Source organism: Myotis myotis, unplaced genomic scaffold, assembly GCF_014108235.1.
Source record: "Myotis myotis isolate mMyoMyo1 unplaced genomic scaffold, mMyoMyo1.p scaffold_m19_p_7, whole genome shotgun sequence".
Classification (NCBI taxonomy): domain Eukaryota; kingdom Metazoa; phylum Chordata; class Mammalia; order Chiroptera; family Vespertilionidae; genus Myotis; species Myotis myotis.
Window position 1 is genome coordinate 66,471,397 of NW_023416379.1, and position 12,149 is coordinate 66,483,545.

General features: G+C 39.9%; 1 pseudogene; it reads right to left on the bottom strand.

The window, feature by feature from the left end:
* Positions 1–2,988: 2,988 nt before the first annotated feature.
* LOC118660739 lies at positions 2,989–4,970 on the bottom strand (annotated as a pseudogene).
* Between the last annotated feature and the right edge of the window lie 7,179 nt (positions 4,971–12,149).

Genomic DNA, 12,149 nt, shown 5'->3' on the forward strand with positions numbered 1-12,149 from the left:
AACATAATTAAAGCATAGTGATTAATCACAAAAACAATATGTAATTATATATGTGTTTTCCGATGGTCTTAGGCGACCCCTGTGAAAGGGTCGTTCGACCCCCAAAGTGTTCGCGACCCACAGGTTGAGAACTGCTGTTCTAGAAGATTAATTTGGCAGCTGGGTGGAGTATGGCTTGGAGAGAGCAGAAGCAGGGGGAGTCGTTGGGAGGGCTGAAAGCAGGTCAGAGACAAAGAAGTCTTGACAAGTAACTGCAGGAAAGAGAGGAAGAGTAAGTCTTGAACAGAATTTGAATGAAATACCAATAGTACATGTTTGTTTGCTAGACTGAGAATAAAGAAGAAACAGACGCAAGGTCTTCAGTCTGGGGGCTTTCTGGGATCCTGCTTCCTTCAGAGTTGCCACTTTATTTCTTTTTTTAACTGTCAAACTTCTTTTGTTGGTGTTGTTTATTTATTTTATTATTTTAAAAAAGATTTATTCTTGAAAGAGTTATGCTCAAATGCTGTCTTTGCAACTGACTTCTGCTCCCACGCCTCCACTGAAATTATTCTGGCAAAGATCACCGATGACTTGGCTGCTAAATGGCGTGGCCTCTTTTCAGCTCTTATTCTCTTAGCCCACTCTGGAGCATTTGGTAATGCTGACTTGTTTCTAGATTCTAAAATATTCATTTTCATTGGCTTTTATAACATTGTATTTGACTCCCCAGATTTTTGATTACTTTTCAAAATCTTTTAATGGCTCCTCTTACTCTGTCAACCAGAATTTAATTCTTAATCTTATCACCATATTCCCTGAAAACCACCCACACTACTGCCAAATTCTAACTTATCAACTTCTATAACTTGGCTTATCATCTATAACAATTCCCAAAGTTATAACTTATGCCCATATGGCTCTCCTAAACCACAGAATTGTGTTTCCATTGCCTTCTGGATATCTCCACTTGGATGAAGCATAGATATTTCAAAATTAATGTGTTCAAAACTTAACTCAATATATTCCACTCTAAAACCTGCTTCTCCATCTCTATTTTCATCTCAGTTAATGATCTTGCTCTCCAATTATGTGGCTAAGCTAAATCTATGCATGCTTCTCCATTAATGTTTACATATGGTCTGTTTTGCATTGTCTTGTTCATTCTTTATCCTCCCTGCCACTGCCCCTGACTTTGTTCAGGTTCATGCACTTTCCCACTGAGACCCTTCCTAACTCACTCCAGTTCCTCCAGTCTCTGTCCACTCCAGTCCGTGCTCCACAGCATCACCAGAGACATTTGTCTAAAACCAATCTCTAGTCTTCTTCTGTGTACAAATAGCTCTCACTCTCTCTGGCGGTAAGCATCATAGCGCAAATGCTCAGTTTCTGCTTCATTTAGGTTAAAGAACTATGTGAACAAAATACTTCATTTCCTGCCTCTGTGGTTTTCACACTTTGTTCTTTCAGGTTTCCTTCTGAATTCTTCACCAGGTAAACTCTTATTCCCTTGTCAAAATCCAACTCAAATCACCTCAGAGACTGGTCTGCGACTTATGCTGGTCCCCTCTTTGCCATGGATTCAAAGCCTGTTCCTCCACTTAGCAAGACGGAAACCTGAAGTTTTCTGAGAGGTAAGATGCAAGAGGATTGATTTATATCAGTTAGACTCATGGAATTCACATAAATACATCTTTGAACCAATTTATTAATTTTCAATGAAAATCGTAACTATCAAGCAAATTTTAAAGTTCATGATCACTAGTGTGGAACTCACTTATAGGAAAATCTTCATAGGAAGCTACATTATAATTAGGTTGCTAGTTGAGCATGAAATCAGTGCAAGAAGGCTATGGTGGGTGATACTAATGGCTGTTGACACCAACACAGCCTGATGCATCCATCTGTGTTATAAGGGTATATGTGCCAGATGGACTAAATGTGAAAGCATGGCAGGAATTTGCCTACCTGGGATCATGTTAGAGGCAGACTAGAGAAGCCATTGCTCCCTTTTCTTAGACAGCAGTGTACACTATGTGCCTTCTGGTCCTACATCCTTTCCCTATAGCCGTGAAACTTGAACATCTCAGGCTTTTCAAGCTGTGATTATAAATGTAGTCATCGTGATTGCAAAGTCTCTGATAGATCCTTCTGTCTGTCCCCCTCAGGGACTTCTAAGAATGCTTACTTGGGTTCATGGATAAGCTTTGGTCAACCCTCTTTGTCATAAACACTGTAGCCTCAGACATTGGTATTTCCAAAGAGTAGCAGCTCCAGTTTAGAATTTTGCTGCCTATCTATAATAATAAAAGTGTAATATGCTAATTAGACCGGACAGCCAAATGACCTTCTGGACGTCCTTCCAGATGACCTTTTGGACAAAGCCACCGTGGTGGGGGTGAGGCAGTGGTGGTTAGGGGTGGTCAGGTAAGTGGGAGATCAGGCAGGCAGGTGAGTGGTTAGGGGCAATGAGACAGGCAGGCAGAAGTGGTTAGGGCCAATCAGGCAGCTGGGCGAGTGGTTAGGGGTGATCAGGCAGGCAGGTGAGTGGTTAGGGGTGACCAGACAGGCAGGCAGGTGAGCGGTTAGGAGCCAGCAGTCCAGGATTGCAAAATGGATGTCCGATGGGTCCTGGATTGTGAGAGGGTACAGGCTGGGCTGAGAGACCCCACCCCTCCCATGCATGAATTTCATGCACCGGACCTCTAGTGCATTAATGAAATTGCATATCTACCACATGGTGACTATAATTACCATCATTTCTTGCCTGAGATATAGCATCTTAGAGGTCTCTCTTAGCTCTCCTATAATCTATTTTCCATATAGTGGCCAGAGTACAGGCATAACTCAGAGATATTACAGGTTTGATTGCAGACTACCTCAATAAAGCAAATAAAAATTTTTGGTTTCCCAGTGCATATAAAAATTATTTTTATGCTACATGGTAGTCTATTAAGTATGCAAAAGCATTATGTCTAAAAAAAATTTACATATATTAATTAAGAAATACTATATTGCTAAAAAATGGTAACCATCATCTGAGCCTTCAGTGAGTTGTAATCTTTTTGCTGGTGGAGGGTCTTGCCTTGATGATGATGGCTGCTGACTGATCAGGGTGGTGCTTATTGAAGGCTGGGGTGACTGCTGCAATTTCTTAAACGAAGACAGCAACGAGATTTGTCATACCAATAGACACTTTCACAGCAATTTCTCCATTGCATTCAATGCTGTTGTATAGCATTTTGCACAAAGAACTTCTTTCGAGATTGGAATTAATTCTTTCAAACACAGTTGCTGCTTTATCACCTAAGTTTATGTAATAGTCCAAGTTATTTGTTGTCATTTCAACAGTCTTCCCAGCATCTTCATCAGGAGTAGAGTCCATCTCCAGAAACCACTTTCTCTGCTCATCCATAAGAAGAAGCTCCTCATCCATTAGAATATTATCAGGAGATTGGAGCAATTCAATCACATCTTCAGGCTCCACTTCTAATTCTGGTTCTCTTGCTATTTCCATCACATGTACAGTTACTTTACCACAGAAGACTTGAACCCCTCAAAGTCATCTGTGAGGGTTGGAATCAACTTCTTCTTCCTGTTAATGTTGGCATTTTGACCTCTTCCCATGAATCATGAATGTTCTTAATAGCATCTAGAATGATGAATCCTTCCAGAGGATTTCAATTTACTTTGCCTAGATCCATCAGGAATTCACTCTCTCGCAGCTATAGCCTTACGAAGTGTATTTCTTAAATAATAAAACTTGAAATTAGAAAGTACTCCTTGATCCATGGGCTGCAGAATGGATGTTGTATAAGCAGCATGAAAACATTGATCTCTCCTGGCCCACATCGCTCAGTGGATGAGCGTTGACCTATGAACCAAGAGGTCAGGGTTCTATTCCCGGTCAGGGCACATGTCTGGGTTGTGGGCTCGATCCTCAGTGTGGGGCGTGCAGGAGGCAGCCAATCAATGATTCTCTCTCATCATTGATATTTCTATCTTTCTCTCCCTCTCCCTACCTCTCTGAAATCAATAAAAATATATTTTTTTTAAAAAAGAAAACATTAATCTTGTACATCTCTATCAGACCTCTTGGGCAGTAATATTTTGAAAGGAATATTTTATTTTTTTCCTGAGCAGTAGGTCTCAATAGTGAGCTTAAAATATTCAATAAACCATGTTGTAAACAGATGTACTGTCATCCAGGCTTTGTTGTTCCATTCATAGACCACAGGCAGAGGAGAGTTAGCATTATTCTTTAGGGCCTGAGGATTTTCAACTGGAAAATGAGCACTGGCTTCCACTTAAAGTCACCAACTGCATTAGCCCTTAAAAAGAGTCAGCCTGTCCTTTGAAGCTTTGAAGCCAGGCATCGACTTCTCCTCTCGAGCTCTGAAAATCCTAAATAGCATCTTCTTCCAATATAAGGTTGTTTTATCTACATTGAAAATCTGATGTTGAGTGTCGCCACCTTCATTAATGATCTTAGCCAGACCTTCTGGATAACTTGCTGCAGCTTCTACATCAGCCCTTGCTGCTTCACCTTGCATTTTTATGTTATGGAACCATGCTTCTTTCCTTAAACCTCATGAACCGACCCCTGCTAGCTTCAAACTTTTCTTCTGCAGGTTCCTCACCTCTGTCAGCCTTCATAGAACTGGAGAGATTTAGGGCCTTGATCTGGGTTAGATTTAGGTTTAAGGGAATGTTGTGGCTGGTGTGATCTTCTATCCAGACCCTAAAACTTTCTCAGCAATAGGGCAATTTCACCTTCTTATCATTCCTATGTTCACTAGAGTAGCACTTTTAATTTCCTACAAGAACTTTTCCTTTGCATTCACAATTTGGCTGTTTGGTACAAGAGGCCTAGCTTTCCACCTTATCTTCGTTTTCCACACGCCTTCCTAACTAAGCTTAATCATTTCTAGTTTTTGATTTAAAGTGAGAGATATGTGACTCTCCCTTTCACTTGAACACTTAGAGACCATTTTAAGATTATTAATTGGCCTAATTTCAATATTGTGTGTCTCAGGGAATAGGGAGGCCCCAGGAGAAGGAGAGAGACAGGGAAATGACAGGTCGGCGGAGCAGTCAGAACGCACACATTTATTTTTTTATTTTTTTTTCTTTTTTTTTAATTAAATCTTTATTGTTCAGATTATTACATTTGTTCCTCTTTTTTCCCCCCCATAACTCCCCTCCTCCCAGTTCCCGCCCCACCCTCTACCTTCACTCCCCACCCACTGTCCTCATCCATAGGTGCACGATTTTTGTCCAGTCTCTTCCTGCATCTCCCACACCCCTTTCCCCCCCAAGAATAGTCAGTCCATTCCCTTTCTCACCAGATTATTTATTCACTTGATTCTTAGATTCACTTGTTGATAGATGCATGTTTGTTGTTCATAATTTGTATCTTTACCTTTTTCTTCTGCTTCCTCTTCTTAAAGGATACCTTTCAGCATTTCATATAATACTGGTTTGGTGGTGATGAACTCCTTTAGCTTTTCCTTATCTGTGAAGCTCTTTATCTGACCTTCAATTCTGAATGATAGCTTTGCTGGATAAAGTAATCTTGGTTGTAGGTTCTTGGCATTCATCACTTTGACTATTTCTTGCCACTCCCTTCTGGCCTGCAAAGTTTCTGTTGAGAAATCAGCTGACAGTCGTATGGGTATTCCCTTGTAGGTAACTGAGTTTCTTTCTCTTGCTGCTTTTAAGATTCTCTCTTTGTCTTTTGCTCTTGGCATTTTAATGATGATGTGTCTTGGTGTGGTCCTCTTTGGATTCCTTTTGTTTGGGGTTCTCTGTGCTTCTTGGACCTGTAAGTCTATTTCTTTCACCAGGTGGGGGAAGTTTTCTGTCATTATTTCTTCAAATAGGTTTTCAATATCTTGCTCTCTCTCATCTTCTGGCACCCCTATAATTCTGATGTTGGTATGCTTGAGGCTGTCCCAGAGGCTCCTTCCACTATCTTCGTATTTTCGGATTCTTTTTTCATTTTGCTTTTCTGGTTGGGTGTTTTTTGCTTCTTCGCATTTCAAATCTTTGCCTTGATTCTTGCGCTCCTCTGGTCTGCTGTTGGGAGTCTGTATAATATTCATTATTTCAGTCCGTGTATGCTTAATTTCTAGTTGGTTCTTTATCATAACATTGAGGGTCTCATTAGATTTCTTGAGGATCTCACTACATTTATCAACGGCTTCTAGACAGTTCTTGAGAGACCTTAAAAGTGTGGTTCTGAACTGAATATCCTCCATTGACAGTTTTGTCCTGTTTCTTTGTCTCCGCATTTTTTATGCTTTCTTGGTGCACCCCCTAGTGGTCTTTGTGCACAGTCTTGTTGTAGTTAAGCCTTGATTGTTGTCAGCAATACCGGGGGTGATTTGACCTCCAGGCTAACTGGCTATGAGAGTCAGCTGTGTCTGCAGTGGGAGAGCTTCTGTGCTGGATCTCTAGGGCGGTGCTAATCTAGCGTTTGCCTGAGGCTATCCGGCAAATGGCTCTGCACAGGGCTTGGGTGGGGCGGGTCCCCGGGGATCTACAGGGTGGCCGGAGCGAGCAGTTATGGCTGCTCTCAGTTCCGTCCCTAGGGGCTCTGCCTCACAGAGCCCCAGCAACCGCTGCAAACCTCGGTGAGAAAGCTGCCTTCGAGTTCCGACTGAAGCCAGACAGTCCCGCTTCTCCCGTTTGAGTCTGGATCCCTAGAGACTCGCCCGGATCTGGAGCTCAGAGTCTGAAACTCCCTCCTGATTGAAAACAACAACCACGCCCTCCGCCTCCAGCCCGCTCTGCATGCACTCCGCACCTTAGTATTTCACTTCAGCACTGTGCCTCCTCTGAGTCTGGGTATGATATTCTCTTTCCTCCTAGTTGTAGAATTTCCACTCAGCCAGCCTTCCTGTGGTTCTGGATGATGTCCGTTCCGTCTTTTAGTTGTTTTTTGAAGTGGCTGTTTGAGGCAGCAATCTCCGGCGTTAACCTATGCCGCCATCTTGGTTTCTCACACACATTTATTAAGTCAGCATCTTTCACGGTTGATGGTGCCCTAACACAATTACAATGGTAATATCAGAGATCACTGACCACAGATCACCGCAACAAATATAATAATAATGAGACAATTTGAAATATGTGAGAATTACCAACATGTGACACAAACACACGAAGTGAGCAAATGCTGTTGTAAAAATGGCACCAATAAGCTTGCTCAATACAGGGTTCCCACAAACCTTCAATTTGTAAAAAATACAATATCTGCAAATTGAAGCACAATGAAATGAGGCGTGGTGGTAATTGTTCAAAATCATGTCAGCTTATGTTATTCCTTTGCTCAAAACCTTCTAATGGTTTTCCACGTCACTCAGAGAAGGGTTTTGTCTCCTTTCATTCTCTCCCTGGATAAGTCTGCTCCAGCCACACTGGCCTCCTTGATAGTCTATGAACACACTGGCACACCCTGACCTTGGACCTTTTGCACTTGCTGTTTCCTTGGCCTGGTATTCTTTTCCCTTGATATTCTCTTGGCCTTCCCTCTCACTAAATTTAAAAAGCAACCTTCTTTACTTATCTCCAGTTTTGGCTTTATTCTTCTTCATAGCACTTACACCATTTAGTCCACTGTGTATTTGTCTATTATCTGTGTCTGGCTACTAGATGATAAACTCCATGAGTACTGAGGTTTTGTTTTATTAAAAATATATATATTTTTATCGGTTTCAGAGAGGAAGGGAGAGGGAGGGAGAGAGCTAGAAACATCCATGATGAGAGAGAATCATTGATTGGCTGCCTTCTGCATGCCCCCTACTGGGAATAGAGTTTGCAACCAATGCATGTGCCCCAACGGGAAGAAAACCATGACACAAGGTCTGAGGTTTTGTCTCTTTTGTTCTCTGCTACATTCCCCCTGAGAACTGGGACAGTGCAGGGTCTGCCATGTAGCAGGTGCTCTGTAAACATCTGCTGAATAAGTGAATCCAGTCTTTGCTTTCACTCCTTTACATACCTTACATACAGGTATGTAAAAGCAATAAAGGGACAGTTTTTCTACTTATGTCTTTTTTTTTGGTTTGTTTTCTAGGAGAAATTGTTTCTTTTTGGCTCATGCATTAGGGTTTTTCAGAGAAACAAAACCAATAGGATGTGTATGTGTATAAAAAGATCTATCTATCATCTATCTATCTATCTATCTATCTATCTATCTATCTATCTATCTATCTATCTATCATCTATCTATTGAGATAGAGATTTGGAGGAATTTGCTCATGTGATTGTGGGGCCTGACAACTCCAAGTCTGAAAGGCTGGGCAGCAGGTGGGAGACCCAGGCAAGAGTTGATGTTGCAGCTTGAGTCCAAAGGCACACTGCACACAGAATTACGTCCTTCTCTGGGGAGCCTCAGTCTGTTTTCTCTTAAAGGCCTTCAGCTGACTGCATGAGGCCTATCCACATTATGGAGGGTAATCTGCTTTACTCCAAGTCTACTGGTTTAAATGTTAATAGCCTCTAAAAAATACTTTCACAGGAATATCCAGATGGGCACTTGTGCCATGGCCTAGCCAAGTTAGTACATAAAATTAACCATCCAGTTTCCTAGTTTTGTTTTTTCTGGCTCTTGCATTCAGCAGGGATCTACTGATAGCCATTGTTCATGCAGCCGAATATTCCTGGTAGTTTGTTGAACCTTATGGTTCTTTTATTTTTCTGTATCAGCAGAAAATTTAGTAATTTACCAGATTATTAGTTTATTCATTACTAACTTGCTCTGACCTTAGCTTACCCAATCTTTTCTCACCAATAGCTTATTATTACAGTTCCCATAGCAATGAATTCTTAACTTAGTGTCTTCTAAGCTGATTTTAATACAGATCACTTTTTGAAAGAATAAACTTTTAAAATACACATAAATAAAATTTTAGGTTTAAAAAATACATTCAAAATTATTTCATAAAAGCTATCTGAGGTTTAATGGACACAGACACCAGGGGGGTGAGAGCATGAGTAGGGGGGGGTAGTGGGGGGGGGCAATGGTGGGATAAGGACACATATGTAATACTTTAATCAATAAAGAAAAAAAATTAAAAAAACACACAAAAATACACACTTAAAAAAAAGCTATCTGAGGTTTGAAAATAACAACAAAAATGTATTTTGGACATGATGTGAAATCAGGAATTTATTTTATACTATATTTTCTTCAATAATATACTTTTGTTTTCTGAAATACTGTTCATATCATCATTATTCTTACAAACTGCTTTTATCTGAGCAGTTACTGTTTGATTATTAACCCTTCTGACTATAGCTTAGCAGATGCCAGGGTCATGGGTTCAATTCTTACATAGTCCAATTAGCCAACTTGTGTTGAGGTCTGCCGCCACACTCCTAGGCCGCCTCCAGCCATTGTGTAAATGAATGTTTTTGGACCTATGGGAAACTGTCTAAAATAATGCATTGATGTTTGCAAAGCTGTAGTTATTCATGGAAAATCAGTTGGAAGTCCATCACCGTATTACCAGTGATTCAGTAGTGTACACAAAAGCACTTTGGAAAAAAGGGTGCTTTATTAAATGTCTTCACAATTATTTATTTGTGTTTTCCTCCTTGAGAACAGCAGAAAAGAATTCCAAGGGAAATTCCCTTTTATATTCCTTCTCCTAGATATTCTGACGATTTCTCTAACATTTCATGTTTTTTTTTACAGAGTGACCTTTTATAGTCATATGAAAATCATGATCTCTCAGATTTTCCTTCTGAACATCTTCAGTGAGGTAGGTAGGACGTCTGTAAGGTATTTGGAAATAAACAACTTTATCTTGTGCTTCCAGAACATTGTTAGATTAGATAGAAAAGCGTTTGGAAAGCGTTGAGATATCTGGCACACAAGTAAGTAAATTTCTCACCTTTTTTTCTTTTTAAAAAATAATGTTTGCAATTGTGACTAATAATACGATAGATGATTGGGGGAAATTTAGGTGGATGTTAGACATAACATGTTAGAAATAACTTAAAGTGTTTTGAAAGGGGTGATTAAGAAATTAAAAAATGGATAATTACTTGATATTTGAACTTTAGGCTGTGCTCTTAACAGTAATTCTTAGAACAGATCACCAGTCGTCTATCATGTCCTGTTTGTCCTCTGCTAACTTAGTACAGGTCCCTCTGACTTTAAGGGTTTGAAGTGAGGCTGCATCATTAGTCCTAACACTTCAGCTAATCTCTGACAGAGACCTCTTTTCAGATTTTATCAAGGTCAGGTGAGAAACTGCTCAAAACAGTTTTTTTGCTGAGAACTAAAACTCCGTGGAATCTAGGATGCAGCTTTTTCATTTTGCAGTATTTAGATCTTATCCCTTCCCACGTCAGTGAAACAACTGACTTGTAGAGACTTGCAAAAAATTTGTGTCAGAATTTGGTAGCATGAATTTGTAGGCCTTTAGCCATGGCTTCCATAGATTCCCGGGTTGACAAATGGGGAACTTTAGACCCCTGTCTTTTGCAACTATTTTCACATTAACACAGTTGCTTAAGATGTAGTTTTTTTTTTCTTTTTCAAGCTTTTCTTCATATACTAGTATTCCTTAAATAATTTAAAAACATGTTTAATTATGAATTCACAAATATACTCTTGTTGTAAGACAACAAATTCAAACACTATAGCTGAAGTCCAGGTGCCCTGTGACCACTCCTGCTCCCTGGTGCCTTATCAGCTGGGGTGTTTTTTTTACAGCCCCTTCTGTATGGGGTTATATACATATATGTAGAGGATATACATACTTAGGGATGCAGTATGTGTGGAATTATGCAGTTTAAAATGTATCTTATGGTCCTTGTTTCTATTTTAGATTTTTTGCTGCCCACAATATTTATTATTCAAGGTTTTGCTGCACTTGATTAAATTTATCTGTGGACTTTGTCACATTCCAGACTTCCTTGTCCTTATCAGGGTCCCACACATTTCTAGTGATAGCCCTTTTCATTTTCTTTTTATTTTAGCCCCATGATATAGCACAATGTGATAACACACTTGTAACGTTCATATACTGTATCTTATCACCAAACATATTTTAATCTCAGCTAGCAAATTAGGGCTAGAACAAATAAAATTGGCCAGGAAAAAAAACTCCTTTTCTTATAGTCTTTCACTCTTAGTTTGCAGAACATGAGAGAGGTTTTGAGTGGCATGGAATATCAGTTAGGGGCTTTTTGGAAAAAGGAGTTGTAATTTTTAAACATCTTCCCTTTTCTGGAGTCACAGAGGGTTTTATGACCTTGGCAGTCCGAATCTATCTAGAAAGACTCATACTCTGAGACAGGATCATTGTTTCATTGAAATGGAAAAGGTAGCTCAGTCAGTCAACAATATCCAACAGTGGCCACCCTACAGCCAGGACACTCAGATTTGTTCCTCATAAAAGTTAAGGCCGAGTATTTGTACATAGCATCATAGTTTACATGGAGTAGGAGATTCTTAGCCAGGAATTCTTGTTGCAAGATTCCAACCCAAATCACTAGAGTCTTAAATTAGGAGTCTGTACAGTCCCTTGTTTCTACTTTTTGGTCTGCAATTTTCTCCTGTCTTCAGACTGTCCTCGCCTCCGCTTTCCCCAACCATGCCCACTACTTGCAGTTTCTGTTCCCTATAACTATAGCATGTACTCAGTTTGGTTTTGCTGTGGTATAAATTTGCTGGTTCACTTCCAGAAACGAACATAAGTGGGCTTGCTTTGTTTTTGTTCTATCAGCCTTATGGTCAGCCAATAAATTAGCCAGCCATGGGCAATCTTGCTCCAATCACATGTGCCTTGGGGTGAGGAATGAAATTACATACTACAAACAAGGATATCCTTGAGTGGGTTATAGGTAAAGGTAGTTTGCAGAGACAGAGGCTGTGGATGGGGCAGACAGGGCTGCCACTAGGAGCAATCACAACTGTTTAAATGAAAAGCCCTTTGTTGATTTTTTTTTTTTTACATAGTACATTGTTACAATAAAGTATGTATTGCTGTCAGCAAAGGCATGGTGTGATTAAACTTGTTGGAATACACAATGTGGTGGTGGTAAAATTCACCACAGGAGGAAAGAGAAAAACAGTTTCTTTTATTTTCATTTCAATCCTGTTAGGAAATTTACATTTTTCTTCTGTTTTATAAAAATACAAGTAAAATGTT